This window comes from Falco punctatus (assembly GCF_963210335.1).
Source record: "Falco punctatus genome assembly, chromosome: 7".
Lineage (NCBI taxonomy): Eukaryota > Metazoa > Chordata > Aves > Falconiformes > Falconidae > Falco > Falco punctatus.
Genome location: NC_137587.1, coordinates 13,730,227 through 13,744,777, shown reverse-complemented (window position 1 = coordinate 13,744,777; position 14,551 = coordinate 13,730,227). Strand labels below are relative to the sequence as shown.

The following is a 14,551-nucleotide window of genomic DNA, read 5'->3' as shown; positions in this document are numbered from 1 at the left end:
GCTAGCTGTTGTATTGCCAGGTTTGCTTGCACTGAAATAAATCCTCTTTTTATAAATGAATGAAGTGAAACACTGCTGGTGCAGTATTTTCTTCAGATTCCCTTGCCAGTATGTTCCAGCCCTCTCAGAGGATCTCTTCTGCTTCATTTTCCTGGGATTGTTGACAGCTAAACTACTGAGCTCCAGCTGGGATGTGAATTCACCCTTGAACTAGAACATCGATCCGTTTCCCATAGAGCCATCACCAGCCCCGGGCCCTGTCCATTCAGATATAGTTTGAACTGGTAACTCACAGTGAAAGACACCAACTCCTAAACATCACAGTCTGTCCAGCTGCAGTACTGAGGACATTATTTTTCCTTCCCAGTAAACAAAGCTTTGGTTAGCCAGCCTTCCCTCACAGTAACCACTCTCCGATGAGTTCTTTGAAAGCAAACACCAAGAAGATAAGCACTGCTACACAGGAAAGGTAACTATATAAACCTACCCTCTGCGGTTTTCGTATTTCCATCAGTCTAGAAGTAACCTTTATCAGAGGGGGGATACGTGGTAGTTTGCAGGAGAAGAGGGAGGAAAACCACACACATAAACTACTGGAATTCCTCTAGGAGTAAGTACCAAGGAAGACAGGCACTTGCTTTGTAGACCCTCACTATATGTTGCAGGGCTGTTGTGCAACTCTTACTGGGAAATTGTACAAGTCTGCTTAGTCAAACCATCAGCGAAAACCTGATGAAAACTGATGTAGTTTTCTAATTGCGGCAGTCAAACCATGAACACCAAATCCCTGATGTTTTCCAAATTCTTTTTCCTTCTCTAGGTGTCATTAATAATTTGTTTTGCTATTCTGCTGGCGTGGCCTCCCTATGTGCCGTCTGTATCTAGTCAAGATCTAGGCTGCAAGTGCCAAGCTCACTAGAATCCCAGCCAGGCTTTCTACAGGGCCTCAGAAGTTCCAGTGTCCCAGCAGAGACAAGGATTTAGCCCCAAAATGCTCGTATTGATACCTCAAAGGAAACAGCTAGTTCCCTTCCCAAACCCACAGAAATATTTGTACATCTAAAGTTCCTGAAGCAAAAACACATCAGGTTTAGAAGAATCTTTTGGCACAAGATGACTTTGCTTTCTGTTACCTATTTCTAATAAACACTCATTTCGGGAATGAAAACAGCGCTATGAAAATAAATGCAACTCTGGCTGACTTAGATCCAGAAAGGATGAAACCTGGACTGCATTCTTTGGAAATTTTTCACAGTAAGAAATCAAGGACAAATGTCTCTATCATTTAGTTACATATTTTGATGCTGTTCAGATATATATATGTATATACACATTTTCACAATGACAACAGAAAAGCTAAATTACCTCAAAAGGTACGCGCCAAAAGGCAATCTTGCTCTAGCCGCCTCCTCCTTTTTACTGAAAAGTATTACATTAAAGGGATCTCATTTTATTCAAGTGGGTTTATTGTTTTGCTAAAATTTACCCTTTCTATACACAGTATTCCAATTTCTCTGATCGTGGCTAGTGCTCCTAAATGTAAGACTTCCACTTCTGCAGCTGCTCCCTGAAGAAGCCTGTAAGCGAGCAGCCACTGTCCAGGTCCAACTGCTCAGACGGGTTTGTTGATTTTGGATTTTTTTTTCCCTCCTCACAATGGAGGGATGGAGCGGGATGGCAGGACTGACTGCAATTTGCAGACGCATCTTGATAACCATCCTGGTTTCCCTTGCTTATTGGAGAACAATTCTGCCTGCGTCCACCAGCTCAGCACACGGCCTGGATCTCAGCTTGCAGCACAGATTGTCTATGAGAAGGACCCCAGGGCTGCTCAAACTCCAGCACACCTGAAGCTTGAGGAGCAGCATTCAGCAAGGCACAGCGCCGTGGCCAGAGCTCACAGAAAGCGTTGCTGCCTGGGTAGGGAACCGGCATCAGTGAGGGCCGGGAGGATCTATGAAAGAGGCAGGTCCAGGTGAGCCACCTTCCTTCTCCCAACTGGACGCCCAGATCAGAAGGTGTTGCGGTAACACAAGCAGAAGGATAGGGGCCACCTCTTTCCCTTGCTCCTCTCTCCTACTTACAGGAGAAAAGCAGGGCACTGAGCCACGAACCTCTAGTGACCATCTAGGGTTGGTAGCATCTGTCACCAAACAGAGCCAGGAGGGAGACTCTGGCATCCAAAAATCACATCCTGCTGAGCCAGGAACAAGACTGGGGGCACACTGGCATTTGTCACTAGAAGAATCAGCTACCAGGGAACCGGTGAATAAATTCACATATTTAGGCACAGTACTGAATACCAGGAAAAATGAATGCTGCCTACCCAAAGAGTATTTGCAGATCTGTTGTCAACAGAAGCTACGAGCACAAAGAGAATGCGATTCAAATGACCACAGGTGGCTCTGAGATCTGGCATGTTGTTTGGTGCCACGGCTACAGTTCCATTGTACAAAACTTTGCAAGAAGCATACAAGAGATTTAGCGGTTTGGCAATAGATCACCATTAAAAAAAAAAAAAAAAAAAAAAGGTGAACATTAAAACCTTTAGGTTGATCCTACTGTTCTTTTATTGGAAACCCTGGTTTGGAAAGGAAACAAAACCTTAACTGGGTCCATGTATCAGACAGAAGCTAGCTATAAACTAAAATCAGCTTTTGCTACCGATACCAATACAGCTGTTTTGACAGGAAGCACAAGAAAAAAATCAGTTTATGCCACTGGGCAGTCCTGCAACGCATACAATCAGCTTTCCAAGTCTTTCGGAGAGGCTGGTACACCTACAAGAATATGCAACTCTACGTGAATCAAATGCTTGAAAAACAATGAAACACAAACAATCAAGGAATATCTACCTGCAGCATCTTATACTGGTTTGTGTGTTCTTTTGTTCATCCCCAAATTCATCAAAACTCATCAGAAACATCAGTACTTCATGTGCTACAATGGCAGACGTGCAACCTGTATTTCCATACACAGAAAGGCAGAAGCAAACGTCACAATTCACAAAAAACCCACAAACCACGGGTTTAGAAATTTGAAATTTTCCATATCAGTTATAATTAGATGAATGTTTTGCCTTCCTTATGCAAGTACTTTTATTGCGTTTGATACTTGAAAGGTCTGAACATGTCTGAATTGAAGAAGGCAGTAGGTCTGTTGTTTTGGAATGGGAAAAGAGTTGACACGATGATGTGAATGAAAATAAAATTGTTACTAACCAAATGACATAAAGTTCTTTTACACGCTATTGACGTTAAACCTGACTGGTAGGTGGGTATTATGAGCCATACTTAAAATGGAATGCAAGTCACTTGAAATAGATTTTTTGTGTAATTTTAATAAAAGTGTTTTTCATAACTCAGTGTTCCTTTTTCCTTTCCCTACTGTGATCAGAATTTAACTGCCTGAAAGTTCATCTGGCAACGGAAATGTTATTTCCAGTTTGTCTACAGATACAGTCATTTCTCAGGGGCCGGCTCATAGCAGACGCTTTTGTAGATAGTCTTTAAACTTTGCCATTTCAGAGGCAGTCACTCTTGATCAAAGGATGAATAAAAAGCAAGGCCTCAGGAGATTCCTTCTCCGCTGACTACCTCCAAAGGGTCCTCTCGGGTTACGAGCTCTCTGAATCTCAAAGCTACCTTTAGTTTCTATTTTTATCTTGTAAATTCCTAGACCTGTAGACCTAAAAGCAACTACAAAACTTACTCATAGAATAAATATCACCTTATTTCACACGCTGCTTCTAAGGAGCAAGGGAAGGGGAGCTGTGGATGGAAGCCAATGCCATAGCGTAAGCACCCAATTGATCTGGTCATCTTCTCCACAGGACAGTGTTGCTGCTTCCTGGACTGCAGAAGAGGGTGTATGTTTGTAGGACAAATACACGGTACTTGCTTTGAGGGCTGTGAATGAAGAACAGGACCTAGAGAGCAGCATTTAGAGTGACAGTACGAAGAGCAAAGAGAAAACGCACCACAGCCATGCATGTGAGCACCATCCTTTTTTAGAGAGTGAGGTGAGAGCATCGGTGCAACTGAAGGAATAGGAAAGAATTAGGGAGGCATATGCACAGTAGGAAAGAAATGGCTAAGAGGGGTAAACAGCCACCATTTGAGTCAGATTTGCTCTTAACTGGAGTCTCTTAAAAGATGTAAAAGAAAGTACAGGCACGCAGGCATACAGAACTATCCTTGTAGGAGAGAAGTTTTTCCTACTGCAAGAGAAAAGGGCCCTATTCTACTGAAATAAAGTACTGGCTATTTAACAAGACTTAACAAAAAAGAAAAAAGCATCTGAGAACAATGTATCTATTATAGCCTTGTTTTCCACAGATGTTTTGAGGTGACACAGAACAGCTTAGTAGCTGGGTGTTCTGTTTTAAAGACCATGCTGTGAGTCGTTCCGGAACAGAGCTATTTTGGCTATACAGGGCTTTTAAATTACCATTTTTGAAGTATACTTAAGCTGGTAAACTATGTGTAGCTAAAGACTTTTGTTTGAGGAAGAAGCGCGGGAGGCCAAGAAAGGTACCTCCAAAAGGAAAATGGGCTTTATTAAATCAAAGTGCACAAACAGTTCTAATCTTATCTGTTTTTCATGCATCACTGCAGCCTTAGTAAAATAATGTATTTCACTTTAATTCAAAACTAACATTTCTAGCACCTAGAAAAAGAGCCTTTGCTTTGCAAAAATATTTTTGCAACAATCAGGTGTCTGAATGCACTTCCCACAGAACACGCACGAGGTGAATAATGATGCTATAAACTACATTTGACCTTTAAACAGCTTTCATTTTGAAATGGGCCTTTGCTGAAGCAATGGCACTATTCATAACGAAAAAATTAAGCTAAGTGGTTCAGCATTACCTTAGTTTCCAGAAGTTTGAACAAATGAACTGCTCTTTAAGTAGCAAAAAACACAAGAATTTCCCCAATCTCATTAGTTCTTTGTGTCTCACAGAAGGCCTGGGACCAGCCACGTGCCCGGTCTCCAGGTACCTCCGTGGCGCTCAGGCTGTAGGCGGTCAGCATCCTCCCTCATACCCACAGCTTATGCAGATTTGTGGGCGGCAAAACACAACATTATTTTACTCATATCCCACCATAAAGGTATCGCTGCCAAGCCTCTGGGCTTGACCAGCAACTTTCACGTAAATACAACTGAACTATTTCCAGTGCTTGTCTTACCCATTGCTGTCTGAAAGACCTTTGCCCAAGAAAACTCATCCTAATACTGCTCCACCATCAATGCTTTTACAGGATGAAATTAAAATGACATAACTTCAAATCTCTCTTCAGCACCAGTAAAATATTCAAATACATATGCTATAATGTAAAATGTAGATATGCATTTATGAAGAACATTGTTTGTGGCCAGCAGTATTTGCTGTCATACTATTATTTCTGCCCACAGTAAACACTCAGAAAAGAGCACTTTCATTCTGAGGTTGAACACACAAAACTATGTCACATTTAAGCAGTGCCTTTAAGCAAAGATGCCCATCCAGAAGTTGTAGAGCTACCTCTGAAGATGTTTAGTTTACCTGAACTCCTGAATTAATACCACAAGTGTTTGAATGTATTACATTTCTAGTAAAAATCCGAATGCTTGAGAATAATTGGCTGGGCTAAATTATTTTAAATCTCACAAATTATAACCTCTATGCAAGTCACAGGAGATAGCTTTCCACAGCTCCTGTCTGAAGGCTGAAGCAGTCCTGACACAAACGGGATATTGCCCAGCTCCGCATCCCCGTGCAGTGCCCATGCCCCTGAGGAGATTCCATTTCCATCAGCCACTTTGGCAAGCACCCATGCACACACTGCAACAACCCGACACGCAGGGGACCACCGTGTTCTGCCATTTAGTTGCGCAGAAACTACACGAGCACATGAACTGCTGCAGCTGCTAAAACTTTTGATGGCCAGTTTAATTATTTCCATCAATAACGAAGAAATCCCAGACACTACCACTGCCAAAAAAAAACCCCAACTATAGCTATTGTTACAAATGGTTAACTAAGAAAGTTTTAGCAACCTTTAATGTTTAGTAATAACATGGGGCACTTAAAACTGTTTTCAGCCAGGTCTGTTGCATGTTTGTATTCATTATTACCAGATATCATGTGCTCTAAAGGCTTGTAAGTTGAGGTCAAAGTTAGAAATTTGCAGTCTACTTTGATTTTACTAAAACATGCACATGCTCTATACAAAAAGACAGATTTTTCTAAAGCACTCATTGTTATCTTAATTCTGCAGCAACTAAAGTCGGAAAAACAAGGGAAACGGCAACAGTCACACTAGCAAGACCAGGCAATCCAGCCAGTCTGGCACCTGACACAGAATCACAGCATGGTCAGGGTGGGAAGGCACCTCTGGAGATCATCTAGCCCAGCCCCTGCTGAAGCAGGTGCACCCAGAGCAGGCTGCACAGAGTCACGTCCCAGCAGGTTTTGAATGTCCCCAGAGAAGGAGACCCCACAGCCTCTCTGGAACGCCTGTCTCAGGGCTCAGTCACCCTCAAAGTAAAGCAGTTCTTCCTCGGTATTCAGATGGAATATTCCATATGGCAGTTTGTGCCCGTTGCCCCTTGTCCTGTCACTGGGGCACCACTGATAAGAGCCTGGCCCCGTCCTCTTGGCACTCGCCCTTAAGGTATGTGTAGGCATCGATAAGATCCCCTCTCGGTCTTCTCTTCTGCAGGCTGTACAGGCCCAGCTCTCTCACTTTCCCTCATCAGGGAGATGCTCCAGTCCCCTCAGCATCTCTGCATTCCTTTGCTGGACCCTCCCTAGTTTCTTGAACTGGGAACCCAGCACTGGACTTGCACCATAGTCAGTACCAGCACCCTCAGAGACAAAACATTTCTGCAGCCCTGAACTTGGTTCTGATGCAGATTTCTATCCACTGTTGGCTGGCAGCAACAAATTAGTCCAAGCTACCAATATTTTGTAAGCTATAATCAAAAGCCTTCTCATTACAATTACTGTATTTGAGCATTTGATCTCATTAACACTTTGTAGATATGACATCTGTGTCCTAGCTTGCTTGATTTTTTTAAAAATCATGAGTTTAATGGTAACAGCCCAACTTGAGCCCTTCTTGAAAATTGCTAATATACGCACATAAAATACACAAGCAATTTCTCCAAGTAAAACCACAATATATTTTCAAACACTGAGGGCAGTACAATATGTTTCTATGTATAAGACAAGATAGTGGGAAACTGACATAACAAAATCCCAATCACCACTGTCGCTTCCTCACAGTTGAATAAAAGAGCAGAAATAATATGAGTCTTCTAAAAAGATCAAGTAGTCTGACAGCTGTGGGAAACCAATCCAAAATTTAAAAGGACAGCTGCCACTGCTAATGAGTTCTTGAGGTATTGTTCACCACCATGACAGACACAAAAGATACACAATTTAAATGGAAGGAAATACTTTGTGTCTTTTTTTTTTTGAAAGAGCAAGCTGCATATGCTTGCTAATCCTAACTGTGGCTTTTATCATTTCAGCATTTATTATGCTACTTCTAGGAAACTAAACAGACATGCTAAAATTATTTCACTATTAATACTAATGGTATCACCCACCGCTGACTTGCTAATTTTCTCCAGACAGGCGACTCTACCAAGTTCTCTTTTCCATTCTAATTTCTTTTCTCTGCTCACTCCCCAGACATTTTCACACGCAGGTTTTCTTTCTCACTTACAAATCTCCACTTGGCATTCACTAAAATACTACAGGACATAGTTAAAAACCAGAGGATTAAACTCCATTTAAACCAACTTGATAGAAAAGCAAGAACCTGGAGGGGTGCAGGAAGACACCAAACTGTTTTCTACTGACCTAATGGCAAATGTCTCCCCTGAGAAGTCCCTACAGATTTCAGGTGGAAAATCCTCCCCCACCCTCCAAAATCAGCCTTCATCCGACGGAATATTTTAATTTAAATCTCTACTAGTATCTTAAACAATTCAATCTTATGAAATATGAACCATTAGACATGACAATCCTAAAATACACCCTCTGCCTTCAAATACATCTCTCAAGCAAGCACAGGTAACAGTGCATTTTTCTCCATCTATTTCTTTGCACAGCCACTGAAAGAGATACCTCATCTGCTGTCACACAAAGGGACTAGTCTACACCACACAAGAACAATCTGTTCTGATGAAATTTTCATTGAGGTTAAAACAACACAATTGCTTCGAGACCTCTTAAGTCTGAAGTCAGGAGGACAAGGATCTTTGCACTTTCTGAAGCCTGAAAATCAGTAACATAATGAAGCCATAAAGGGGGAGAGGAGAAAGGAATACCTGAAATTTTTTTGCCTCTTCAAACCACTTAAATATTGAAAAGACCAACTTCACTTTGAAGTTACACTTTAAAACCTTAAAAGTAAGAAAGTGGGCAAAGGTAAAATTCTAGTGGTAAAAACCTTTTTTTGCTGACCCTCACGTAATCCTGCTCTTTGCACTTGGTCAATAATGCCGCCTGGGCTTTACAAACTGCATCCCTGGCAGCAACAGGTTGTGATGTGTCACAAAATCAGTATTTATGCAAGATGTAAATTGCCCTGCATGTTTGCTTCCTTTGTATGCAAAAGCTTATGGCACATCAAAAAAACTTAAAGGTTAATATTTGCAAATTTGAAATTTGAAGATAAAAGGTTCACAGTCTAAATTGAAAACTAATAATTTTTAAAAAATCACACTGAAACAGAATTATTTGACATTTCTGCAGAATTTTCAGAATTCCTACATAGTGCCACAAAAATGAAAGTCAGATTAGTTACTGCCCATGGCTTTGTTTATGAGCCTTACAGAGCCTTTTACGTATGTGGAAACTGTTCTAACAGCAAAGTAATTTCAACCACAACTGCTTAACTATTATCAGTGGGAAGAAATCTACTCAACACTACCAATAGTTGCCAAAGCTAACAGATTAAGTCAATATACTCATCTGGAAGGTCTATATTGACCTATTTTGGAGGTATGATGAGCCAAGAGAGTTCGGAAAGTGTTCAAGTAGTGAGTTAATCTTATTTTTCTGAAGCAGAAAAATTTCCCAAATGCCTTTTCTAATTTGTCTTAATTTTCATAAAATAAAATAAAATAAAAAGGAACCCTAGAGAAAGGTTACAGATGTACCACATTAATTATTTTGGTCATGGTGAGGTTAGTGAATATGAAAAGTGAAAGGCCAATTTTAATCATAGAGGTAAGGTCAGTCCCTGCAAAGTAAATGTGGAAGAAAAAAATAAATTTATTTAGAAGCCTAAAATACTGTTCTACAGAAAAATTTCATGCCGACTACCACAAACCACAAGAGACAGAAAAGAAGATTAATTCCCTAGCAGGTAAGTAAGTAGAAATATTACAAGAATCGGGTACTCTCTCCCTCTTGTCTGCCAAAAGTTTGAGCTTACAGGAAAATCAGGCTGGGGAAAAGGGGACAAGTGAAGGGAATTCAGGTTTCAGGTGAAGGAAATAATCTCTTCTTCCAGAGGCATACAGCCTCTTGACTTTTTTGTCTGGCCCTGTGGCAAGGAAGATTAAACCCAGAGTAAGCATAGAACAAATAATCCCGGAGCTGACAAAAGAGGAAAAGTAAAATTCAGTGGGTAGAATAAATCTGAGAAGAAAGGAGAACAAAAGGGATGGATCTGGGCACCAAGGACCAAACTGAATTGTTCAGCTAATAATCAGGAAAAATCTTCTTCATAACACCTGACAAGGGTGTTAAACTGGGAAAAAATTATTACTAGTTGTTGTGCAAGCTAAATAGCACTCCTAAATCTTACTTGAAAATACTGAGTAGTTATTTATCACAAAGGAAAGAATTTTGCTCAGCTCTTGCTGGAGGGCCAGTTATTATTGAGACTGTCAGGTGAGAAGTATTCTCCACAACTTGTTTGAATAGGATAGCCTTTATCAGTAATTTTTAAACAATAATAATCTCGGACCAATGTAATTTAAAAATACAAACAAACTGTCACTGAGAAACGAGACAAAAATCAAATAAACAAACAGTGCAATGAAATAAGGACGGAAGGCCACCTACATTTTTCCTGAAACATGATGTTTTTTCAATGTCTAATTTTTTTCTCTCTGCTCATGAATTTGGAGTTACCCACATCCTAAAAATGCTCTGTTTTCTACTAAAACTTAGTGAACATAACAATAACAGAAAGGTTTTACTAACATGCACACTGAACACTGCACCCACGAACAATCAGCAAAGTTACTTGCCATTATGAGAGACATTAAAAGCAGAATATAAAAAATAACTTTATTTGCACAAACTGGTTTTCTTCAATCCCACCTACACTTTTTTCATGAGCTAGTTGGGGGAGACAGGAGAAGAAAAGGGGATTTACATGACAACAATTCTACTGTTGTCAGAGGGCGATATTGGTATTAGTACACAGTAAAACCTAACGTTTTCGCAACACTTCTGTTTCCAGATAAACCCTGTTGCTACTGTTCTTCAATACACCCTGAAAAATGCTGTCCTTTTTCCTCCTCTAGCTTGTCGTTTTTCTCCTGTCGGATTTAACATTAAATTCTGTTAAAATGTGTACTTCCAGGCACTGCGAAGGATTTACCCTTTGCCACACTCTACATTGATTCTCTGTTCTACCATTGCTACAGCTGACAGCTACTCAGAAGACGGCTGGTGTCAACCAGGACTTAGACCCTGCAAAGGAAGTTTTGTGGAAAAAAAAAAAAAAAAAAAAAGCCAGAGCTGAGCTGATTTATACAGGGCAAGGACATCTGCCTTCAGTGTCTAGGGTTACGGAGAGACCAGTGATCCTGCACTCCACACTATCATTCACTTGGAGCCCTTTGCTCTACAGGGTGTCAGCAGCTCTGAGGGATGCTCCCCCATGCAATTCACACCATAGTAACAAGCTGCAGCAACAGCAGGATACAGCAAATGCAGCGTCTGGAAAGCTGTAAGGCTGAACCCCTTATGCCACACTGCAGTCACAGGGCACAAAAGAGGCAGGAAAGTGAATGTTAAGCAAGGCTTTGCTGTTAAGATGAGGGAGCTGTGGGACCTTGTGCATTGTGGAGTGCTTCCATCAGCACTAAAAGCCTTTCCCAGAATGGTATCAGCTAATCCAAAGCGCTTACCTCAGAAACTGGAGCATTCTTCAAAGCACGTACCAAAACCCAACAGACTTCAGGGCTACCTCTGCATTAATCTGCATGGATCTGGTGACATGGTACACTAGAGAGATCCCTCCAGAAGACAACGCTCAGAGCCAAAGATCTGAAAGGACTTTGGCTTGGATTCAGCTCCTGGAACTCTGAAAACTGTAATTTTCATTTTTTCCTCTCCCTCAGTCCCACTAGTGTTAAGATTTATATTATGTTCCTATCTTTTTCACTCGAAGAGTAAGATTACCTCTATTAAGTATGTTAAGTAAATAGTTTGACTGAAGGATGTAATTGCAGTAAAATGCAACATATAACTAACAGTGTCATAGCATAACTCAGACCAGTCTTGTGAAAAATCAAACAAGCATGCCTTTGCTTGAATTGCACAAAAAATTAATTCTGTTAAAATATGGTCTTTGTAATGGTTTTATTTTTATTTCAACATAATCACTTTCAAATAGGAAGCCCTGTGGATGTGTGCGGCTCAACAGCATTTTGACTGACAGCATGAAGCCTCGTGATGATCTGAAGATGTTACTAATTGAAAAGCAGCTGGTAGATCACAAGTAAAGCTAATTTGTTACAGCTGGATCACTATTTGCCACATGATGCAGATTTTATCTTTCTAATCAGTGAAGACTTACACCTGCATGTCTCTCCCCCTCCTCCTTATCTCCAATCCATCTAAGCAAACTGTGGTATGCTAGCTCTGCCGAAATCTGGCTAGCTCCCAGTCAGGTAGATATAACCAGAGGTATACCAGGATACAGCACAGCTGGTGGAGCAATCATCCCCAGACAAGTTAGAAATGTGGTTTTCATGGGTTTATAGCAAGAACTTTACAAGGATCTCAAAAGCAATGGACCTGCTCTAACACTAAAAGGTACAGCATGTGTTGTTCCTTTTGCCTCCATGAAGACACACCAAGGTCCCCCAGAAAACACCTTTACAGTAAATTCTCTTTACCAAGGCTCACTCCTTTCCACAGTATACAACACGCTTACTACTACTTATTTTTCACTAGGACCTCCCTCATGCTTGTAAACATGCTGTTGAAATTCTCTATTGACTTTAAACAGCCTAGGCAACATAACAAAAAGAGTTGAAGACTGCGTGCTAGGTAGATTTTCCAAAATTGGTACAGTTCTAATAAAATCCCTTTAATCTTCAAAATAACTCCAGAATGTTTCTTGGATCCTTCCCCAGCTTCTCCACAAAAAATGAAATAGCCCCATTTACAGCTTCTCCTTATTTACAAGCACCCCTTTCTCCACAGTGTTATTTATTCCTGTCTTCCCAGGTATCACAGCAAAAGACCTTTCATGACATAAAATACTGTAGTCGATAATTATAGCTACTTCCTAGATCAAGTGCTAAGTTCGCACTAGAAACAAAGCCATATAGAAGAAAGTGTTTCACAGAAAACTACATTAGCACTTTGATAACTGAAATCAGCAAAACAGTGACTGAAGCAGTGGTAAGCTCTGATCTCTTAACTTTTTGCACTGCTTTTTGTCCACCCTTCCTTATTATCCTGTCTCCTGCCATGTTACTCCTTCTCAATCCTTTTTCTAAAATATGTACATGTGTTTTTCCCAAGCATATGATTTCTAGCCTCCATGGGCTGAAGCATTTGGGGGGAAGGAGATTAGCTATGGAAATTTTTAAGCACCAGAGGACCTGAAAATGCAGATAAACAGATCTGTCACAGTCATGAATGTCAGTTTTTCAAGTCAGAATCATTTTTTTACCCAAGCTTAAGGATGCTGCAAAATTACCATTTGGAAAAAAAAAAAAAAAAAAGACTTTTTTTTAATGATATCTACCAAAATCAGCTTCCAATTATTTTAAGAATGTTACACAATTAAAAAGAAATAGCATGAAGGTATACTACAGCTTTTCACCACATGGCCCAACAGGGAAAAAAAAACCAACCCCAAGCATCACTTATATTTATTTATTCTAGGTATACTATTTCACTGAAATTCACCCAAATATAAAAGAAGTTCTCATCCTTGACTACATGTTTTACACCTTCTGCTTGTGTAAAAAGTGCATTTGGAATGACTAAATGTCAACAGATTTAGCGTAATATGGTATAAAACAAGTAAAACATTGACTTACTGTGAGGTGTTTACATCCAAATCGTCAGAATATTCTTAGATACAGCAGTTATTTCAACAGAGATTTAGCAGAAAAAAAGTCATTTGAGCCACAGGGTTTTAGCTTGAGCCTTGAGATTTTAACTTAGCTGAAAAGAAAAAGAAACTAATGAGCCAAACTACAGAAAGAGTTGTGGAACAAACCAGCAGAGAAATGAGATCCTCAACTGAAAGTAAATTGCTAGAACGTCATTTATGTCAATCTATACCAGCTGAGGCTGTGTGCCCTGAGATCAAGTGGTCTGCAGCCCTTTCTGCTGGGCAAGGGTCAGCTACTGTGTTTGTGCAATGAGGTGCATGAACTGAGTGGGGGAAAAAAAGCAGGGAGAGGGGTAGACAAATTCAAGTTCAGTAACAGCGAAGAGGTGAGGTAAGTCACAGCTATGACACCATTCTTGCTGGCTTATCTGTAAGTTAGGGCAGTTATGCTCCAGAGTGCACTTCTTGGTCCTGCAGGGAGGGGTGGGGTGGAGCACAGCCTAGCATTAGGGCAGGTGGGTTTCCACAGTCCTGGTTCACTGACTATCAAGGGGAATCAGTTAGGCAGGATTTTATCTTCCTCCAAGTGACACCCTTCTGCAGGAAAACAGAAGTGGTGGGATAGTGCACACGCTTGCAATTTGCTAGCAGGAGATGAACTCTGCAGTACAGATGCAGCTGATCTCTCCCCGGCAAAGTAGAAAGTATTTATGTTAGTACTTAAAAAGGTAGCAAAGCGTCATAGCTCTGCATGCCATACCATTTCAAGCACTAGTGACCTTTCATTTTCTAATGTGTTTTTAAACTAAGTTTTCCACACCCCTATTCATAACATTATATTCTTATGCTACCACACTAACATTTTAGATTTCTATAGTGTTTTCATCAGATAATCTTAATGTAGCATAAAGGTCAATTTGCGCTTCCTTTCTGCTTATCTTGTACCCAGACTCCCAGACTTACTATAAGACTGATTGATTTAGAGTAGGAAGCAAAGTCTATCTTGTGATAACCACTTATTTGACATAGGTGCATAAAAATTGTTAAAACCAAGTTAATAGTACCCAGTCCAGAACTGCAGAAGGAATCAAGAGAAGTGGCACACAATCTGCCAGCAGGTAGCACTGCTCTCAACAAGCTGGAATAGGCTGGCACCCAAGTGGTGGCACCCAGGTGGGAACACTTCCCTACACAAGGCAGAACAGAGGCTGGTCAGTGAAAGGAGAAAACAATCC

At 40.6% G+C, this 14,551-nt stretch overlaps 1 long non-coding RNA gene across 3 annotated transcripts in view; it reads right to left on the bottom strand.

Annotated features, from left to right (window-relative positions):
* Nucleotides 1–14,551, bottom strand: part of LOC308067730 — a 39,830-nt gene that overhangs the window by 6,069 nt on the left and 19,210 nt on the right. For 2 of the 3 annotated variants that reach the window (XR_013929713.1, XR_013929715.1), the window contains one exon: nucleotides 2,517–13,426. This is a non-coding gene — a long non-coding RNA (uncharacterized lncRNA). Of the gene's footprint in view, nucleotides 1–2,516; nucleotides 13,427–14,551 lie in introns of those variants that run through there. The other variant, XR_013929714.1, reaches the window with a different exon arrangement.